The sequence below is a fragment of the Parus major genome, chromosome 8 (assembly GCF_001522545.3).
Source record: "Parus major isolate Abel chromosome 8, Parus_major1.1, whole genome shotgun sequence".
Lineage (NCBI taxonomy): Eukaryota > Metazoa > Chordata > Aves > Passeriformes > Paridae > Parus > Parus major.
In genome coordinates this window covers 18857881-18881230 of record NC_031777.1, presented here as the reverse complement: position 1 = coordinate 18881230, position 23350 = coordinate 18857881, and the positions used below count along the sequence as shown (strand labels likewise).

The 23350-nt window shown below is 36.4% G+C and overlaps 1 long non-coding RNA gene across 1 annotated transcript; it reads right to left on the bottom strand.

Annotated features, from left to right (window-relative positions):
- Positions 1-16006: 16006 nt before the first annotated feature.
- Positions 16007-19716, bottom strand: LOC117244785. Its single transcript, XR_004498521.1, has 3 exons — positions 19425-19716; positions 18965-19155; positions 16007-17370 (listed from the first exon to the last, which is right to left on the bottom strand). It is a non-coding gene; the product is annotated as an uncharacterized LOC117244785 (long non-coding RNA).
- Positions 19717-23350: the final 3634 nt, after the last annotated feature.

Here is a 23350-nt window from a genome sequence, read left to right as displayed (position 1 = left end):
CATTCTCAAATATTCAAATTCCTGACAGTCATCACTTCAAATATTTTTATTGAGAATATATTAGCAATGTCTAGTCTTTCCATTTAGTAAGAGCTATGTTCTTCACAGAGTGAAGTTTTTAAGTATTTTAGCATTCTCACTAAAATTGGCTGAAATTTACACTTTTACTTTGAGAAAGAGATAAGCTGTTTTCAGGAAGCTAGCAAATTACAATCTTTTGGAGTTTTTAATGTGTGAGATGTTCTCCAGATACATAAAAGGAGAGCACTAGTGGATCTTGTGTGTGATAATGATGAGATGTATTCAAATAACCTACACTATGGGCAGTCTAGATGGTTTTTTTTGGATTTCCACACATATTTTTCAGATACTATATCAAAATCCCTGCAGAATTCTCAGACATTAAAAATTGAGATGCCTATTACAGTGCATTCACCAGCTTTTATATATATTCATCTTCTAAGCCTGATGAGAAGCCTGTTTCATGCTTGCAATACTATAGAAGAAGTAGGAGACGTTAATACGTATTTCAGTGGACATTTATAGATGTTTGCTGTAAATATTTCAAGTAATATGACACAACATTAAATTTTAATTAAAGTTTTTAGGAGTTCTGTAGCTTTGACATGGTTTTTTCACTTATTTTAAGATATTCTGCTGGCACCTAATTATGGATAACCACTGAGTTGACTGACCTTAGAGATTTGCAATTTAGATGATACTCTGTAGTAAGAGATTTTAGATGGGAAGGGGAAAGGATGAAACCAAGCAAAACTTTATTGACAGTGTCAGAAAGTTTAGGGAAAGACCAGAATTGGAATTGATGCAGTTTCTCTGTATTTCTCACATCAGGACATGCCATTTCTAGAAGGAATTAAATGGTTCTACATTATACAACAAGGAGTCAAGTGATAGCATGGACATGATATGGGATTAGAGGATCTTTGATATTAAATTGCTACTGAACAGCTAGATAGCAAAATATTCTGCTGTTTATTGTAGCATCAACTCAGAGATGCCACAGTACTGTGTGTCTCTATTACAGAATTCCTATCACAGTGGAGCAGACTTGCTCTGGACTTGGTCCTTTCTGATTCAGAATTAAGGTAAAAAACTGCTAAACTGCATGGATGAATTCATATACACGTAGGCCTGAATTCATAAAGGGGTCTGTTACCTACTTGCAATGAATTTAGAATCTTAAAAGGCACAGTGATCTGTTTTACAAAAGTAAGGCATATCAATCTTTAGATCTGTCAAGTCAATGCCTTTCATAACTGCTAGTCTGCTTTTCTGAAAAGCAGATTTTTTTATCTTTTTCCCATGACTACAAATCTTGGTTTAGGACACAGCCAGGAGCCAAAAATAGCAGGAAAATTTTTGTTTTTATCCAGCTACTATTAGGAGATACTCCTAACAATAGGATAGACTTTTTTTTGGAGGTTTGCAGTCTATTCCCAAAGAGATACAGATCTTTCAGAATACCCTTAATAGCTACAGGCTCAGCTGACAGTTGGACTTAGACCTATTTTTTAATTACTTATTAGAGTTATGTTTACTAAATTTCAGAGTAAATTATATAACTTATTTAACAGTTTAGGAATGTCCTTTTTCCTGAGTGTGTATGTTTACTGTTAGCAGTGACATAAATTAGCTGATTATAGAAAAAAAAGTTCTGATTCAGTAATACATTTTCAAAGGTCAATGAAAATCTTCACTTTTAAAATCCCTTCAATCTTTATTGACACTACTTGGTGCTGCTGTATTATACCACATGTTTAAACTATCTGTCTTTAGAAATATATCTTGTGTTTTGGTAGCACAAGGAAAACAGCATCTAAGATTTGGGAGCCCACCTCTAGTCCCACAACCCCCCTGATATCCCTATTTCATGCAGATATGGTATACATTATATATGATAAATTAAAATCAAGACAGTATTAGTGATACTAGTCTTTTAAAACAGCTTGGATGTTGCTTTCTTATCTGTCGAGAGAAAATGAGTTTAGAGTTAGTTTTTAGAGTATAAAAATTCCCACAGTTTTGTTTCAGAGAAAATCTGCCTTCAGATACATACTGGTTGATGTTGTATTTGTTGATGTCAATGGAACTGCACCAGCTTACCCCTCTGCTGTTTAAAAGGTTACAAGATCAGAATATTTTCCTTAATCCTTAGACTGGTCTCCCTGCTATGTGCAATCCACAGAGATTCTTCTACAAGTTTCTTCTTCTATTTAGTGTCAGGAGTAACTTCCCCTATGTCTTTCCATCATAAAATATAATCAGCTGAAAACTGTATAGCAACCCTATACAGCTTGTTATCAGGATGAGTGATTTCATTTCTACATACACCACGCTATGAAGATGGGAATACTTAAGCTGTTAGTTAAGTTCTGGTTTCTATAATTTAAATATGAGGGAGATCTTGTCAGAAAAGGCTCTTTATGAAGATTTACTTGTTCAGCTGCTTCAAAAAAAGTTTTATATGTGTAAATCTTCCAGGAGTACTAAAAAGAGGATTTTATCTCTGACATTTGGAGAGGACATAGAAGGATGGAAAGAATAAGTTTTAATGAGATTTCCTTGTGGGATATAGTTATGATTCTGGTATTTATTAGTAGGAATTTATTTGAATATGAAAAGCTACCCATTATAAGAGTGAGGTGTTTGAATATCTATCCTTTGCTCCACGTGCTGTCATTCAAAGTTGTTGTCAGTTATACAGAGGTTGAGGGGTTCTTTTCATTTTTGTATGAGGGGTTTTTTTGTGGTTTTTTTTTTGGTTTTTTTGTTTTTGTTTTTGTTTTTTTTTTTTTTTTTTGTTCTGGTGGTTTTCTTCCTGGCAGGAGGAAGCAGGAAGGTTAACACATCAGGAAATAAAATAGAGAAGTTATTTTCAGGTTTCCTAGAATATATGTGTACAAGACATGATTGAATAGCTGTGATGCTAAGCATTTTTCCTCTGTTGTTCTTAGTGTTTAAATTACTTTTTCAGTTATTTGAGTTAATCTTTACTAGTATTTGTCTTTTCTTAAGAAAATTCAAGTTGCAGGAGGGAAAGAAGCATTGGTTATTCTGGAAATGTAAATTTCAGAGCATTCCGAAAACGAAATACAACTAAAAATTAGAACAGAGGTGTTGACTATTCCAAGTTCTCGTTAGTCTTATATTTGTTGTCTAGCTAATGTTTAAGTGACCTAGGTGATTTTATTGTAATAGGTATGAAATCAGTGAACTGCCTGGGTTTACTCCACTGTATCCCAGGTCCACTACAAACATCATGTGTGCTCTGCACATTTTCAATTGCCTGTCTAGGTCTTGATTTATTTTGACTTTTTTAAAGATTTTGGCATCTTTTGAACACAATTCTGACATACCCATTCCTCATGATTAGCCTATATATTCTAAACAATGAAGGTTCATATAGATTAGTTTAAAGTTAGTTACAGGGACAATAAGACTATATGTAATCAAGTATTTCCAAGCTAAGTAATCCCTTACATTTTAAAAGGAACTAGAACCTCACCTTGTTGGGCAAAAGGACTGTAGAGGGCAGTGTTATACCCTCACCAAAAAAGGTCTTTCACTCCAGATGTTTGGCAATCTGATTATCAGGTCCCTTACACCAATAGAATAATGACTCTGTTGAAGTCAAGGAAATTACATCAGTGTATAGGCCCTGTATTTCCAAATCACTGCATAAACTTGACAGATAGAAAATCAATAGCACACAATTCAATCATACCATTAAGCTGCTTGACAGAACGTATATATGAACAATTGATGAACCAAGTATTAAATGAAAGAGTTTGGCACTATATGACTAAGTGTATAATTGATAATTATTGATTGCCATATGAAAACATTAAAGCACATTCAATACTCTTGGGAGAACATTTCAAGAGGTGACATACAGCACAAGTGAAGGAGAAAGGAAGACTCTATATATTACTAGAATAATGGATTTAGAAGAAGTTTTCTGTAAGTCCTTTGATTGTCTCCTTTTGTTATTTGTGTGTGACTTTAGCTTATTTTTGTGTTATTTACAGAAATGGAAAAAAAAGCAAAACCAAAAAGAAAACCAAAAACAACCTCCTGCTACTGCTGACATATTTAGAAATGTATTAAATAGAAAAAAAAATATCATTGTCATATAAGATTTGATTTATAAGATCTCAATTTAAATGAGGCAGATTAAAAATAATTTCAATGTAAAGTGATGACTTCAATTTTGTTAAAAAATATAGCAGTTGGGATAATATATTTGTAAACATTTAATTACAAAATGAAGGGTTTCACTAAAATAATGAGCATGAATCTTTACCCATTAAAAGAAAGTCAATGATCAACATACCAGGCATAGTGGATGACCAGGGATCTGCAGGCTTTTCAGTTGCTTTGAAAAGCAGTTAATTCATTTGACTCACAAACTATTCATATCCATGAGACAAAGAGGTGATGTGATCCACTAGCCTCTAGAGGTAGACATTACTATCTAGTTTAAAGGAGCAGAAAAGGCTGCTGTGAGCATCTGGGGATTATTCACTCCCTCTCTCTGCTGCTGCACTGTGGGTGCAAGTTCCCCAAGAGTTAATAATTACTTCTGACTCCTAACTAATTTCTGGTAAGATGTTCCTCAAACTGTTTGCAAATCAAATAAAAGGATTGTTTTGCTCCTGCACAAGGAGCAGAATTAGCCTGGGAAGCTGTTCCAGTCTTGTTCCCATGCTGTGTCTGTGTGAGCAGAGGTGAGGAGGAGGCTGCACAGTGAACTGCACTGGGGAAGTGAGGGGAAAAGCCAAAAAGGAAATAGGGATAGAAGATTTCTTTTACTCATTGCAGTTCATTCACTTGCAGGTCCATGTGGTGTGCACACAGCTATGCTGGTAAAGGAGAAAGGACAACACTTGAGTGGGAGAAAGGCTGTGGGCAGTAGCTGATTAACTGCCTGTGCCACTGAGACTGAAATCACATGTTTTTGGAGCCTAAAGTTCTGCTTCTCTGCACACACAGAATTTCACTGCTTTTCTAAGTCTTGAATCCTAAAGACCAAGACTATGTATGAACTCAGACAACACTAAATGACTTTTCCTAATGTTTCCAGCATGAGAGCAGAGAGAATTGACTTAGTCTGTGGCTGTCCAGATGACTTTATTTTCTCCAACAACACACTGTGCAATTGGAGTTTCCCTTTTTCCCCAAATATCTCTGTAGACAGCACACTGATGTGAAAGCTCTGCATGGATGCCCTCAAAGCTACTCAGCTCCCATATCTGACAAAAAATATTTTCCTATGTCAGTGTGGCAATGAATTCAGGGCAGTGTAGTCACTCATCTTTTAAAAGAGCTGATTAGCTCGGTTGCAGTGTTGTGCTGCAATGCCAGAAAAACCAGCACCTCACTCCCATTGTGCAGCACAGATGGAACTGAGCACTTCTGTGGAGAGGGCTTCTAGGGGGATACAAGGAGATGTGAGCAAAGGCTTGGCTATTGCAGACACTTCCCACATGGCAGCAGCAATGATGTTTGATTTCCAGGACAAATCTTGTGTCATGAGTCTTGTAAAATTAAACTTCAATAAGGAATGAATTAAACTAATAATAATTATGTTAGTGTGGGTATGTAGTTCCCTTTTAATTGAAAGTTCTTTGTGGAGACTAAATTTAAAAAATGGGCCTCATGAGGTGGTGCTATAAAAATATGTTACTTATTTGGAGATAAATGAAGATATAAACATCTATTATATGTTCTCTGCACTACATATTATTCTTGCAGAATATAAATCTATTCTGTACAAGCCAGCTGATGGAAATAGTTCCACTTTCACTATTTGCAAAGAAAATGGAGATGACCAGACATGTTCATTTTCCCTGGGATACTGAAATGTAGCTTTCATGATTGCTGCTGGGCTTTACCTTATCCTAGCTGGAAATTCAGTCAAATGTTGAAAGTGTGCCCTCCAACCATTTGAGATGCAGTCCCAACTGCAACTTTACTATGCTTATCAGAAGGAAATCCAGAGAACATTAAAAATGAAAAATTCTTGCCAACTTCCTCAGCATATCTAATTTTAAATTTCAGGCATGAAATAAGAATTAAAGGATCTCATAGCACAAGTCACAGTACAACACTAAAATAATCTAGGTGAGGATGCTCCATGTGCTAAACAAGCTGTTTCTCATTGATAAACCTATGAGACACTCAATTCTACTTTGGCATACACAAAAAAAATACACATAAAAGTTTTGAAATACAATAAACTGTCATGCAAAAAGTTATACAGCTCAGCAGGAAACAAATGCAGGATTTTTGCTTTATGCGTGGTTGCTGGTTATTTGATTTAATTAGTAACAATATGAATGTCAATGGAGCTTCCTAAGGTTAATGAAAGTTAGTTCTGAATAAAACTCCCTATAATTTTGTATCTGTTTGTATCTGAAAGACTCCCATCTGCAGTTAGAACTTCCCACTGTGCAGAACTGTATTGAACCCTAAAATCAGTGATAATCAATACCAGTATGGTGGATCAATAATAAAACAGGCACCACCTGTATACAGAGCACTTCTGAGATCAAGGATTAATTTACCTTCTTTACAGTGATTGTTTGTCCCCTCTCAGCCTATTGGGCAGAGTTTCAATTTGTCTTTTTTCACCTTGGAGAAATTAGAACGTTTCTGCTTTATAGTCAGTCTTACTCGATCCAATAATCCACCCTTTGCCATCATCACCACATTAAAATATCCCAGTGGCAGTCTTTTTCTACAATGACCATTGATTATTTTTCATTATAGTCTGAAACAGCATGAACAAAATATTTGTGGAACTGAGACTGAAAAAGAAAAATTTTATAGGAACTCACCATTAATTTTACATTTAACTAAATATTTCTAATAAATTAATTTTGCATGAAGAATGCTTTTCTTTATCTTCTCTGGAGTTTTATTATTAAAATATTTTAGAAGTTAAAATGTTGTTTAGTTTATCCGAGACAGGAAGAAAAAGAACAAGTCTGTATGTATTTAATTTTATTATTTTTACACCTAAGATTATCTTTGAGTTTCAGATTTCTATTAATTATGGAAAAAATAACTGAATTTTCTTGTTCTGAATTTTGAGGCCATACATATTAATCTGTTTTATCATGCCTGTTTTCTTTATTTTATATTTTTTATGTCCTTTGGGGTTTTTTTGTGGTTTTGTTTGTTTGCTTGTTTGTGCATGTGTGTGTATATGCATGGCAACCACACAAGTAATGTCATTGTTTTAAAAATGTATAAGGCTAAATTTCCTCCTTTGTCTGTTTGGAATATTCTTACTAAATTTATCAGAAAGGAAAACACTCCTGTCTAATAACCACCTCTGCTGCATCTCTTTTTAAAAGTAGAAGTGAGAAAATGATTAGGTTATCTTTTGGGGGATTTTTTTACTTATTAATACTTAAAAAAAAATTAATATTCTGTGCCAAAATATTAAGCTATAACTAACCAGCTGTTATCTTTAATAAATCTTTGAATTATTATTAATTTCCACCTTTCTTCAAATTAACCAATATTCTTTCTATGTGCATGTTTGTTCTAGGCCAAGGTTATTTCAGGTGTACTGTTTTTCTGTCTTTTTTTAAGAGAACCTTCTTGGTCTGGGCTAGATCCCCTCAAAACAGCTGGGAAGACATTCTCAATAGGCTGACCTTTCTCAGCGGTCTTCTGTTGATCCTTAAATCTACAGACATGCCAGAACCCAAAGAAAGCTACTAATCAAAGTTATTGACCCTGGAGGATTTCCCAGCCATTCAAGCTTTCATCCCCCAGAACATTATGAGTAAGGAAGGCACTGTTGTAGTGCCGTGAAACGGGAGAGCGCGTGGCTGCGGACGTACGCGTCGTTTGTCTGCGGTGCGAGCTTCACCGGGACCAAGCCTCCAGTGGATGTGTCTCCCTTCACACGTGTGCTGCTCTACCCTCTCAGTCCAACTGGGATCCAGCAGAGTGCCCAGCTGGGGTTCAGAGGTCACTCTGCCACATGGGATCCCCAGGACACAGAGACAGAGTGAGCTCTGAGACAACTCCACTCCTTAAACAATGATTTCAGCGCACACTTTGCTCTCCTGAGAGCTGTGTCACAGAGCGGTGTGCAGGGAAAGACCTGTATTGCCAGGGAAAGGATAATGAGACACTTATAACAGCATGACAAACTTCTGCTGGTATGCAGTTAAAACACAGTCAACCTGAACCATTTTATTCTGTAGGGCATGAAAACTTGAGCAGCATGGATATGAGCCAGGCCTCCACATGGCCAAGGGCTCAGTATGGTGGGATTTTCCAGGAAGAGATATAGCTGGAGAGACTAATAGTAAAATGTGAAGAAGGAGTTAGGTACTATATTTAACTTGAAACAACAATTAACTAGATATCCAAGATAAAATTAAAGACATCATTGTGCTTAACATACCTTCCACAAACTCAGAATTACACTCCTGGTTTTATTCTGTCTTGATGAAAATTATATTGGACCCAACAGCTAAGTCATCTCTGCAATGATTGCTCTTTCCCAAGCCCCAAATTTTGTGTTGTCTCTATGTACACACTTCTAGTTTTATTCATCAACATGTGCTTTTATTTGCAAGAAGATCTGTGTTCCCTTACACTATCTATAATTGTATAACCCTGTAAGAAGAGTCTGCAGTATCAGAATTTTACTATCAACAGAAGCAGAAGAGAGGCTGCTCAGTTTGTTGGATCCAGGGAAGCAGGGATTGGAAAGACTTAGGCATTAGGTCCAGTATGTGCTGTTGAAGTGGAAGTATAGAAAGAATGTTGTAGATGCAAAATTTAAGCAAAACTCTTCATCATTCCCCATATGATGTAAAAAATGCAACTATCCTTCTTTTTTTATCTTTTCTATCTTCCTCCTCCCTTCATTTTGTAATAATCATAACAGCTTATAATCCACCATCCATTATAATGAGGACATAAGCAAGTTGTGCACAACTATGTGTGGATAGAAACACATCCAGTGTAATTTTCACATGGAGCCCTGCTAGTCTTCAAGGATTAGAAATATTTGTATTTTTCCTCTGCATTGGTTATCTTGGCATTTCATTGCTACATTAGTGAAGAGTTGATTTAAAGAAATTTTGCACTTCTGGTTTGCTTTCCAGCGACACATCATAAAGCAGTTTTCAAAGATAGTCATAATGAGTGTTTTACAGATTGAGAAACTGAGTCCAGGCAACTGATTTATTCAAAATTATGCAGTGAGGGATAGAACCCAGGTTTCCTGGCTCACAGTTCATTGCTCAAAGCACTATGTAATGCTAAGTTACTTTAGAGGATACCTTTAGATGGCAGAAAGTAACCAGAGTAGAATAGCATCTCCTCCTGCTATTCATGTGCAGTGTGTGCAGTCAACCTCTCCATTTTCTCATTCCTCAGGGGGTCCATCATCTCTCACCTCCTGTTTGGCAGACCCTACACTAAGTAATGCTGCACAGGGTTAGGAGAAAAGGAAGAAAGAACTAGAGAGAAGGGATGGCAGCTGTGCTGCAAAAGGGAACTATAGCAGTCCTTTTTAGTCTACAAAGTGTTTAGCATTCACACTTTTTATTTTAGAAGAAACTTTTATCGTGTCTATCACAGAGACACCACAGGCAAGGAAACCAAGGGAAAAAATAATAATTAAAAACTCTTGCTCTGCAGGAGCTGAGTTTGTGGCTGAGTTTGCTTTTAATTCTAATTTATTTTGGGAATTTTTCCTGTAAATATTCTTTTATTATTTATAATGTTTATAATGTATGAATTCAATCCATGATCCCTCTTCCCCAAGTTCAGCCTCACTTACACCTTGAATAAACTCACTTGTATCCAACATTTACAATTTGCCACTTAGCAGCTGTATGAATAATGGCAATGATTGCTAAAAAAGAAATTCCTTTACTGAGGAATGTTGAAAGCATAGGCTTCTAGGGGGAAACATGGGAAAGATGTAAATGCAGATCTCAACTTTTATTCACTGCATCCTATTACAGACACTCTGAGGCATTTTTATGAGAGTTTTTTGTGCCTTTATGTTCTAATGTATCAGTCAAAGGCAGAGCAGACTAAGAGGCTGCAAGAAGAAATTTGATGTGAGTTTTTTCATGGGAGTAGCTTAAAAAGATTATACTGTAAATTCACTTTCTACCTGACATCATGAACATCTTTGTATAAATAAGTGTTAAATGGTATGGCTTCTTCACCTCACACTTTAGGTTGCTATGTAGAGTACATTTCAGAGCTGTAGAGACTTTTCTCCTTTTCACTTTTTTTTTTAAATGTATTTTGGAATTTTGACAGTGTTCACCCAACAAATATCTTCAAATAATAATTTGAGGAAGTTGACAAGGGCAGTTCATGAGAAACAGAAAGTAGCATTATTGAATCAAGCTTGGATTAACTGCATTGACAAACACAGACCAGAGTGAAATTATTTTCCTATTACATTTTGATTAGTTTGTGGTTGTCTTCAATTTGTAATTTACCTTTTAGGAGAGTCTGGATTGCTCTGTGGGAGCCTCTCTGACAATATTTATCTCAGCATGGTCAGTGGAGTAGTGAGGTTCCAGACAAAGAAAAATTTTGCTTGTGGCTGGTGAAATCATTAAGATGGTTAAGAAATCATTAAATTTATCATTAAATTTAAAATTTGTAAAACTTGGGAATATGGAAAAGACTCATGCTAGATGTTTGGAGTAAGACACTAGGAGTGGTGTAGGAAACACCTACAGGAGGTCAGCTTTATATGGTAGAATTTGCTCCAAATTCTTGTATTAAGTGTAGAGTACTAGTTTACTCTTCCCTCTTTACAATGTATTTCATTTTATAAAATGAAAATTGGCAATCAAAAAGAAGTTGCCTACTCCCAAAATTTTCAAAGTGGATGTTTCCCTTTATTCTGGACATGATTGGGAAAAAAAAAAAACCAAACAAACAAGAAAAAAATCTTCAACTTTTTATAATCTACTTTCAATGATATCTTAAGATGTTTCTTTCCATTGCAATTGCAGAATTTGTTCCATCTCTCAAAGTAATGTAATATTTATATATAATTAATGAGATTTTAATCTTGTTAAGCCACTGAGCATGAAAGAAAAGTATATTATTTCTAGATTTATGGCATATATTTATTTTTTATTTACAGTTTACTAGAGTAAGAAATTTAACCTTGTCTCCCTCCTCTGCCTGAGTGTTCTGTCCTCTGCTGATAGACTTCTCATTCTTCTGCTGCTTAAGTTTTTTCTGATTGGATGAAAAAAAATAGTCCCTCAAATGAGGAACTCATTCAACAGCAGTCACTGAACAGCCTCCCATGTATTCTCTCCTGCTCCTGAACACATTTCAAATGCCCTCTGACAGGACTGAACTTAGTTTTTACATTAAAATAACTAATTTATCACAAGTTTGTCAGAAGAAAAGTGCAGAGTTAAAATGTGACTTAATTTACTAAAGCTATAAATAGGCAAATGTCTGTAATTACATGATGCATATGGACTAAAATAATTTCTGGCTCATATGTTCCCCTGATTGCCAATAAGGTCACAGAAAAACATACATATGTGCACTGCCCTTTTGAAAAGCCTCAGTCTAACCCTTCTCCTTAGAGCCTTTTATCCCTGATCAATTGAATTGTGAAAGAAAACAGCAGGTTACAAAAAATGGTGATGAATATTTATTATCGTATTATGAACTATAGTTCATAAGGGTCCAACTGCTTCTAATTTAAAAAAAAAGGCCACACCCTCCCCCTCACCAAATTGAAAAAAGAAAAAAAAAGAAGAAGAAAAAAAAGTGTACTTTAAGAGATAACAATAAACTATTCTTGACCTAGGTGGAGCCAAAGAAATTTTAGACAAAAGACAAAATTTTAAATCAGAAAAATAATTGAATGACCTCTGTCTGAAAAACTATGCCATAAATTATCTTTACACTCTGTGGAAACATTCTCCTTTGCCTTTAGAGTAAATCAGACAATTTTCAGGCCAAACCAATTTTCTAAATCATAATTAGACAAGAGGCTAAAATAGGTCTTTGTAATGGAAGTGGGTTATAAATTTAACATGATATCCATAATTCATCCCTGAAGAAAGGTCGTTTACATTCTGAAAGCTTGGATAATATAACTTAAAGAGCTGGCCTGCTAAATGGTGTAACAGTCTATCTTGCTTAGTTTACTTTAGAATTTTGATTCATACTGTGCTCAGTTCTTTTCCCAGTGGGAAAGCTAGATTCTTAAACCTCTTTCTCACACTTATTAAAATAATTCCCTCCTCACCAGGACATCAGCCTTGGGCATGCCCAGTTCTTTTGCTAATAATTTTGTCTTTTTCAATCTTTAGATGAGTTTTGAATTATAATTGACTAGCAAAAAGCTTAATTTTTTGTATATATACATGAAAGTGCTTCAAATACTATTCTAACAGGAAGAAAACATCAGCTGCCATTCAGTAGAACATTAGGCATTTAGCATACACAAAAGAGTGGGAAAGAAATGTTTGAGTGACTATGACAAATATGTCAGTAGGCAAGTATATGTTTGGAAAAACCTTTACCTTTTAAAAAAATGAGTTGAAATATATATATTTTACATAGCAAAATTAGAAATTCTTGGTATTTCACTGAGTAGCCCAATCAAATTTTCAGATTTCATTATCATGTCAACTTCCTGCCAATTAACATTAAAAATAATTCATTTAAATCAGATTTTTTTCTCTGCAGTTTTATTAGTAAGAAAGAGGAAAAAAAGGAATATTCTCCATAAGCTGATAAAAGCTATGTTTTCCAATAATTTTTAAAGACAAATTGACTTTAATTGTGCCATAGCTTCTATCTCAGTACAGAAAGATCTATAACATTTTTATTTTCATAGCATTGCTCCCACTGCTTCAGGTAGAGATCAGAAGTTTCAACAATGCAGATCAGAGATAGTTATCACAGAAATCTGACAATCTGTTGCTCAAGGCCAAAGCAGTTCATTTGTAAAACTAAACTACACAGGTATCAGAATAGGAAAGCCAAAGTCTCTTTTACACTAGACACTAAATCTGTCATTGAGCTAAATGACACAGTAGTCCTCAACAAAGGAAATCATCACTGTCTCTAACACCTCTGTACCAGAAAGCAACCTGTTTACTGGATGCTTGGTGATATTTCACATTTAAAACATTTGGCCAAAACCACCGACCACTAGCTTTGCTCTTACAACAAATTTGCTAAGTCCATTCCCTTTTTGTCCTCATTTCTAGAAGCTGTGTTTCACCATTCTGGTCTTCTTCTAGTCCACAAGCTAGAGTGGCCCCATGCCAGCACTGTTTGTCTCACTCAGGGTTGTTTTGAGAATGTTGAATCAACATCTAATTGAGCAGACAAGCTGTCTCTATTTGCCCCTTCATATCCATTTGTGGTTTTTCATCCTCCCGCAGAAAGACTTTCTCATAATAAGCCTTTGATTAGATTGCAAGCTCTTAAACTCAGGTATTGGCTTTCTACTAACTGTGTGTACAGATCAGCTTTAATAAGGCCTGGAAACTTGTTTGGCCTTTGGTCAATACTGTGATAGCAACAGATGATAAGTTTATCCAATCCCTGACTTTCAATACTCCTCTGTTTTTCTCTACAACACTTTTTATGTGGCCCCTACTGCAGCATTTCTTTTTTTCTGCTGTAATTGCCTTCCCTTCTTACAACCTAGTGAATAATATATGCTCACATTAGAGTGTTTGGCCCCGTGGGAGGACGTTCCAGTCACCTGTGTTTTTTTCAAACCTGCTACTGTATGTGACACTATGAGATAAAGTAAGTAAACAACCAGATTGCAGTTTGAGTGGGTTACCACAGCTCAGATCTATGAATGCCCAAACAGAATAAAGAACCTTTCTGGTCAGCACCATAAATTTGATAACTGGAGAAATATCTTGCAAATACTTTAATTCTTTTGATTTAAGGGATTTGCAGAACAATGAAATGAGGGTTATATTAATGTTCTCTGAATGTTTTACACATGAAGAAAGCGAGGTCCTCTGAGGTAAAATGACTCCTACAAGGTCACACAAGAAAACAGTAGAACAAGAAGCACAGCTTGTTTTTTGTGTTGCTATCTACAATTAACCTCATACATAATAGGTACAATTCCAGGGAAATCAACAGCGCTAAGATTTTACTGAGTTCAATGGTTGCAGGGCAGGCCAGCAGGTCACAAAACATTTGCAGTATTCTTAAGGTATGAAGCTTGTTACAAAAATGGGGTAATGTGATTTCACAAGATCTACAAAGGCAAGAAGCGTGCTTAAACCTAGAAATATGAAGGCTTACGGCCACTTACATCAGCACACGAAACGGGGAGAGTGACACTTGGGCAGTAACCTTTCCTTTGTACCATGCACCACATTTGCCCCATGATTGGAGGGAGTAAACTCAAGGACAAAGGGAGCAAGGAGTAAGCCATTTGGTAATCTTATCATGTAGCTTCTGCAAAATATTCCCTGCAGTGTAGAATTGTTCTGAGTTGCGCATGCTGTGTGCTGCTGAGTGAGAAAACTGGCTGCCGTGCACCGAGGTATATTGAGACGAGAAACTCGGTGACCTGTTAATAGGCATGCTGTGTGTGGTCTCTCCTGGCTACCAGTCCCTGAATTAGTGATCAGCTGTATCCTTTTCAAACTAGACACTGCTTAAATTTTACTGATTGTTGCAATGGTTTTGAGTCCGGGAGACGAGCAGTCTATCAATGTTTTTCAATAGCAAGTAACTCCTCTACATCTCAACAAGAGCAACTTTCTTCCTGTTCAGTTCTCTCCTCTCATTCTTCACACTGAACATAGATTACCTGTTAATTAAATCAAATACAGCACTCTAGCAAAGCTGGCTTTTAAATCTAATACTATGAATAATAAAAGTAGAACATGTAGTTAAGACTATTTTTAAATGCTGGTATCTAATGTTTGTCAGCTATGCAACACTTTGTGTCTCTTTAGAATCCCTGACTTTTGAGAATGATGAGAAAATATAATTTCCACTTATATCAGTTTGGATACTGTAGGACTATATTTTCTTGACATCTTCAAAAAACTAGGAAAACATGAACCTCTGGATTAGAAAAAAAAACAACATAAGAAACCTCCCAAAAAAACCCAAAACAAACAAAAAACCACAAAAAAACCCTAAACCACAAAAAAGCGGGGCTAGTACTTTACTTGGGCAAATACCCTGAGATCATCAAGAGAATTTCCAAGGATGGCAAGAAATCTGTACATCTCTTATTAGGACCTCAACTTTCTAGTGGCTGGTTTTCTTACCGGTCTGAAAGGTCATCAAAAAGTACAATGATGTGTGTAAAGTGCTGTTAGCTTCACCACAGGAATATCTGCTGAGTAACAGCCAGACAAAATATCAACACAAAGAGATTTTTTTCTGCTTATTTTCCTTTCAGTTTGGATGGTGGTATAGTTGGGAAAAAAATAATAATTTAAAAATATGAATGTCATAGTAAATAACTGGATAACGGGGATATTGTAGACTAAAAAAAATATTTGGAAATATATTTAAAAATATATTTAATGTTGCTGCATTTTGAATTCTTCAAATGTATGGTTCTGTGAATACAGAGTAAAAAATGATTAAAGGATAGGATACATTTAAAACTGTGTATATGTATGTAACTATATACATATCCTATATGTAAGTCGGATGTGTATCACTGCATTAATTGTGTGTACAAATAAGTCCCACAATGCATGGCACTATGCCATGGACATAGCAGCTACAACTGTTGTGGAAAAAGGACCAAAAAACCTTCAGATGAACAGGATAAGCAGCCTGTTGCTGTAAGGTATGAGTACAAAAACTGTTTACAGGTTTCTCTGTCTATCTATGCATCTTTCCTCACCAAATTACAAGGATCTCATAATTTCAATACTTTTATTTATTTTTTAATTTTTTTTTTAATATGAAAAAAGGTAATTCTAATTGCTTGGGAAAGAAAGACAGCACAGCACAGTGTGAATAATAGCATCTCATGACATACTAATGGAGAGTAAATTTAGCATTTTTTTAATGAACCACAGTTGTTTCCTGTTTTGCTCATTTCAATGTTGCATCATAGAATGTTTTATGAATGTTTTTCATAAAATAATGTGGGGCATTTTTAATATTTTTAATAATAGTGTGCTGAATTTGGATAGTTTCATTTGCAATTTAAGTAATGCTTTGTTCTGATGAGATCTCTGGAGGTGGTTTTGACATTTAAAAGTGATGTGAAGAGATTCAAAGTGATTAAAGCTGTCAAATGTTACCCTAATTGTGTGACTGCAATCTTTTCAGCCTCTTTCAATGAGTGTATACATTATACACGCTGCACAGCACTTCTGTTTAGATTGAGGTTTTTTATTAATGCCATCCTGATTGACAGAAATTATTGCAAGATCACAAGTGGAACTAAATTAGTTTGCCACTGCATTCAAGCAACATGCATAGCCATGAACTTTTAAGATGCAGTTATCTACTCAGTCCTTCCTCCTTTCCCCCCAAAAAACTACAATGTTATGGTAGTGACAGATGATATCTTTCACATTTATACTGTCATGCTAGTTCATAGCAATAAAAAAGTTTTGTCCATATTAGAATTATTTTAACCTTCAGTTTGTATTCAAAATGCTACTTGACAGGTCATTTATTTTAAATATGGTTTCTAGCTAAGAAAAGTATCAGATATATTCTAATTAATTATGAAGAAGTCAGATTTTCATGACTGATATTTTATTAATATCTTGCTATGTATTCATGGAAGCTGTAATACTTATTGATACCTTCTCGTCTATTAAAAATAAGAAAGCTTCAAAACCACTTTGATACCCTTAGATATTCATGTCTTAGCTATCTGGAGTAGTACTATTCCAATTATTCAAGACTATTTGGATACGTAGTAGGGTTTTTTTAAGGTAATTAGGTCCAAATGGAGTACTGTCTTCATAGATTTGTCTTTCTTTACTAGTAGGAATAAAGGGGAAAAATTAAATGTTTCATGAATTTTTTTTGATCTTGCAGAATACTTAGTGGTGGTGGTGTGGTTTAAAAAGCTCCATGTCACAGCTGTTCAAACAGCCAGAATGAAATACACGGCGTTTGCTTCTGACAAAATGGCTGGAAACATGCAGCAAAATGTGTCTGCCTGCAACCAACTGCACTTGGCTGCAATATCACATGCAATAGCAGTTATTCTGAGGATCCCTTAGACAATGAATGAAGTGTCTGCTGGCCTCCACGTTTCAAGTGACCACACAAATGCCGGAAATCTTGAAGCTCCTGTCTCGCCCATCCTGGTTAGTCATGCTGCCAAGAGAGCTAAGAAAACATGTAGGCTCAGAAAGAAATCAAAATGAACCTTAATACTGATGATGACGGCAGCAATTACTATGACAAGATTATCTCAACTGAAAATATAGTAGTGAGGACATCACACTACAGAGAAAAGTTTTTAATGGGCTCCAAACTCTAGATCAAACACCCTTACAGCTAAGAAATGACAATATTTGTTAATATTACAATTTGAAAGAAGAAAGAAAGAAATAAATCTAAGAAAAAGAGAATTTGGGTAAAACTCCTGCAGAAATATGTTGCAAAGAAGCAAAGACACAAAACATACAGATATTCAGTTTTATTTATGAATATTTAGAGGATGGTGGAGTGCATTTCAAATGAACATTTCTTGTAGGTAGGATAATCACAGTGAACAGGTGTAGGGGCTATTACCTCTTTCCTTTTCTGCTTTTTTTATTATTTAAAAAAGACCCGGAGAAATATTTACGTAGCATGAGTCTCAGTAGCACTAAGCTATGAGACAAATAATGCTTTAAAAATTGCCCAACAACTGCTGCACAGAGATAGGAGGTAATTCTCCAAAGGATTTTTTTTTCCCCTGTGTTGTCCAGTTAGATTTGCTTGCGGCTTTCTCCTGCTCAGTGGCTCATTGTTATCTGGGCCACAGAGAATATAAGAATTAACATGTGAAATGTTAATTGTTTTAGCAGCAAATTATTATATTGCTTACTCATTGGTGATGATTTATTTTCAGGCTATTTTAATGCCTTGTTTTGCATTGAGGGAATTATTTGTGTCATTGATATCTTTGGAATGTTGTGCACTTTTTAGTCATGTTGCAGTCTCTTGACGACATTGTTAAGAATTAATTATAATTCACAATTATAATGGTTAACAATAATGCTCAAGTTCTGATGGCTTAAGTTTCTGATGAGGGTAAGTAATAGACTTGGGTGAATAATTCATAGTGAATAATTTATTCAATGAATTTGCCAAATAATGTCTGCAAATAATTCTTTAGATTATTTGCAAGCAGTTCATTGTCAGTATTCCCACATTTGAAATCTGAGCTCATTAGAATGGACACATGGTCTTTATGGTGTTTCCCTCCTCTCTGGTAGTAATTCTAAAACAGAGTATTTTAATTTACCAAGCTGATAATTTGCTTTTTACAAAATGTTTCCCAGTGTTTTCTTTAAATTGAGCAATAAAGCAATTGAGTAAAGTGCCTTTACATTAAAGACTGAATTAGAAGTATTAAGGTAAGTAATTTCTAAATTAGTTATTTTCAAATTCAGGTTTAATTATTAAAGAATTATAGTGTTTTTTATGGCACAGCTCACTCTCTCAGAGTTAGCATTACTTTTAAAGTAGAATCTGCATCTGGTATTGGCTGCCTGTAATTGTGGGGTGGGAAAGCATCTGAAAATGTTCAAAATCCAGCATTCTGCTGACAGGTTTGATTTTGTTGTAAGGCAGAAAACACATGGGCTCAGTAACATGGTTCAGCTAAGCTTAACTAAACTGTGCCCTTGATCAATGATTTAATTCCCTCCTCATTCAGCTGCCTGTCATGGTGACCGTGATTCCACCTTATTTCCCATTGCTGGGTACATACCTTGTGTTACCACTGCATATGTTAATTTATCTTCCTTGCTCAGGCTGCAGCACTGCCACTGCTTTACTCCCTCCAAGCTGACTTTTGGAACCAGCAAGTGTGCAGCTGCTGGAAGCTGTGCTGAAATGAGGCTGCACACAACTCTTCTGAGGAAGAAGCTGCCTCACTGTTTCCTAGCAGGAGCTTATGTTCTGAAAAGAGAGCGAGCGAGAGTGAAAGATTTTCCCTCAATTTTCCCCCCCAGTTCTCTGTTAAATGAACATAAATCCACAGAGGAGTTTCATGTAACTCCACAGTGACAGAGCAAGCTGTTATCAAGCACATAAAAATGTAGGAAGAACCACACTGAGTCAGACCAAAGGTTCCACCTTACTGAATATTCTATCCTAAGCAGTAACCAATAGCAGATGTTCAGGGAGGAATATAGAAAACTGATGAGTACAGAAGGCTTAATCCTTACCTCTGTGTAGATTTCATAAAAGCCAGTAGACTGCATGTGCCATCTGGGGGAGACTCATGTGAAGCTCTTTGCATTCCAAGACTGCTTTTATATTAGTGGCTTTTCAGAGTTTGAATAGGAAAAAAAGAGAAAAACGTAAAAATTGAATAAACTTGCATCCGATATTAATATATAAAACATAGAGGAATATCTCTTTTAGGAACTGTAGTATACTCTCCTTAAGCTAGAGAAAACAAATCAATATTTTATCCCTGTAATATCTACAAAGTTTTGGAGCAGGCAGGATAAAACTACAATGATGATTATTTAGTCCTGCTGCAGGACCAATACATGGAAAAAATAAATCCTAAAAGAAGAATGGAATGTTCAGTTGTTACTAATTAACTTTTCCTAGGTATGTGTGCACTTTGTGTCTTCTTTAAATATGTGTAAATATTTATTTGGAGGTGAAATCACTGGACATGGAATAAATTTAGGAGGTTTGGCTAAAGTAGTATCAGTGTGCTTAGTCTGTGGACATGATACCTTTGAAAGGGCTTTATCTCATCTCTTTTACTGAACACCTCACACACCAAAATTGCCATCCTGAGATAAAAGTCTGACAAAAAAGGTCATTGTTCAATTGAGGTCTGAGAACTTTAAAAGTTCAATCCTTGTCAATTATTGAGAGATTTTCAGATCTTGGCATTGTCCATCAGAGAAGGGTATAACAGTCTTGATGTCCTGCTCTTCCCAAGGTACAGAAGATCCATCAAAGAAAATGCTAGTTTGGGCTGAATTTGGAGACTGACTTAATGGAAAAAATGAAAAAGAAAAAAGGAAAAAAAAACAAACTTCAACAAGTTCTGAATACTTCAGAACATAATGCATTAGAGAAATGAGAAAGGAAAAATTGGACAATGACCGATTAAGTCCTTTTAATCTACCCTCAATTATGTAGGAAATTTGATTTTTTCTTGTAAGGAACTAACATAGGCCCTGTGCCACTTGCAGCACAGATGGCTTTGAAAACGTGAAGTCTATTCATTTGAAGTAAAAACACATCCTCATACCAATAATGCAGATGATGGCAAAAGAAGAATTTGCCACATATTAGACTGCACTTTCCCAGAAATGTTTTGTTTAGCTATTAAAAATACACAGTTAAGCATGTACATTTCAGATTAGCAGATTGTACTCTTTGGGATACGTAATTGGAAAAAGAGGTGAAACAGAGACTTTCAAAATAAGATAGCTACTACATTTAACATTAGACAGAGAATATATTGAAATATAAAATTTTATGGAAAATCATGCTGTGAGAAGCCAGTCCTCATGCAGGACACAGAGGAGTTCTGCACCTTTATTTGAATAAAGGCAGAGAGTGCAGGGCGCAGGCCCGCGGGGTTTTGTCTCTCGAGGTTTCTGAGGGCGCAGTCTCCTTTTCTCCTGAGCACAAGGTGCTCTCTGCCCTCCCCATTGCTGAGGGACTGCAAAGGTACAGCCTTCCCCAGTCTCCTACCCCAGATTCCCCCCTGAAGCTGACATTTTACCCCAAAGTTCTCAAGTTCAGGCTCGTGCAGACCTCTGTTTGTTCCAGGAGCCAAGGCACCCGGGCCCTGCAGCAAACCTGCTGGCCAAAGTCAGCAGAGACATTACAGCCATTGCAAAGATGTCAGCACCCAGCCCTTCACCCATCGAATTGTTGGTAAAGTCATTAGCACACATCTTCCCTATCAAAATCAACATACTTTCTAATAGCTGACAAATTTAAAGTTTTATTCTGTTTCAAAATTAAAATTATAATTTCTGGAATTACTGCATTTCGGGAGTTCTCTTAGAGACCTTCTTATGGCTCTTATTGCGATGAACCACTGATTTGCAAAACCTCTGGGGAGAAATCTTCTTATACTTTTAATTAGAAGCTGACATTTGGGAGAAATGAACTGCTCCCAAATTCACTTCAATGTTTGTGATATATTTTTAACATAAGGAATCCCCTGTAACTCAGAACTATCAACATACGTGATTCAAATCAATGCTGTTTAACCTAGACTTAACTTGACCCTTGAATTTGCTGGCTGGAGGCTGAGTGAGCCCTCAAGCCTTTCTTGCTTCCTCTCTGCCCTGGCCATCTGCTTGGCAAGGTGCCCTTTGTCACCTGTGCCTTGCTCCAGCTCTGCTCTGCACCATGCCCTCTCCTGCAGTCACTCCCTGGTGCTCTGCAGGACTCTGCTCTCCTGTGTGCTCTGGGAAGTGGCTGAGGATGCTGTTCTCATTCTCACAGTCCTCCTCATCTTCCAGTCATGGAAGAAGGATGTGAACAGGAAAACCAGGGTGATAGGTAGGAGTAGGAAGACATGGTGTCTCAGAATCTCTGTTAAAATAGGTATTTCAAGCCACTCTTGCTATCAGAGCAGTGGAGACCTTGGGCTTTCTCCTTCCAAGAGAAGGGGTTGTAGACTGTCCTCATCATGAAAGGAATGTGAATGGCCTGAAAAAAGCAAAGATTTCCTATGTGTGCCCTAGGGCACCAGTAAACCTCAGGAAGGTTCCACATGGAATGTAGTTTTTGTCTTCCTTATTCAGTAGCAGAAAAACAGTCCACCAGCATGGGATGCACACAGGTACAAAGCCAAGCACTCAGGGAGTTGAGAGTCAATGCTTCAGTATAAAGTATTTTAGCAGCTGTTACAAATATTGTATAGAGCAATTTTAGGCTAGTGGGAAAGAAAACTTGGTAAAGGAATAGCTTATTCAGGGCTCTCTGCAACAAATAACTGTAAAAAGTTTTTTCAGACACACATTTCACAGAGCAGACCTTGCCTCCTGATAGCAAACCCACTCTGCAGGCTTGGAATCCTGGTGTGCTATTTCAGGATGCTGGAAATACACCCTCCAAAGTATATAGTAATACTACAAGAGAAGGGAATAAGAGTAGGCTGAAAGGCTGGAGGGGGAGAATGAGTCTGTGAAAAGATAATATTTAACACTTGTGGGTAGCATTTCATTTTCCTTGTACTTCACAAACATTGACTGATTAATAATCTCACAGCAATACACTGAGTCAGGTAGTACATTTTCTTCCTATTATTATTCCCAGTTGGTGGTGCTACAAAATGTATAGAACTAGATGGGGATGGAGGGGACACATCAAGAGCTGTCTGAATTCTCAGTAGTATCCTAGAGAATTCTTCCTTATTATTTTGATTTAAGCAAATTTTAGCTTTTGAAATCAGAGCCCATAGAGTGCCTCATTAACAATATTTTGCTGGCAGTGCTTCCTTTTTTTCATTTCCAATTATAAGGCAACAAGTGAGTTCTTTCTTTGTGTACGACAGCAATGCCAGTCATTCGTGTTTGCAATATATTTGTTGTTTCTGTTGGTGGAGGGAGAGGAAAGTGGCTCTGAGTACCGGCAGTGAGTGGTATGCTCCCAGCAGCTGTCACTGCTGTCAATTACTTGGTTTTCATTTATAAAAGGCAATATGGGATCTTTAGCTTTTATAGTAGCCAAGAAAGGCTGGCTGGTGATTATTGATTTCATTTAGTCCAGGGGAGCTGCTCACACACAGACTACAGTGAGTTGTGTGCTTCCTGCTGCTAGCTCTCTTGCCACTTACTGTTTTCAATTATTTATAAAATCCAAGGCACATCTCAGAACAGTTCAGCACAGCCTCTGAGACAGGCTGCTATTACTGTGGTACTGCTCCATCCATGTGCCTACCATTTCTGTAACAGGAATTGACATGAGCAAATTGCCCTAATGAGGACTGATGCATTATGAAGGGCTGGACAGTGGAACTATCCAAGTTCTGGTACAGCCATCACAAGCTGCAAGTGCCGTGATCCTCCCTTTCCAAGGTAACCACCACCAGCTCTCAGCAATTTACTGTGCTCCTCTGCAAATGAGTCCATCCATTTTGTGTTTGCCCTACCTTCCCTGA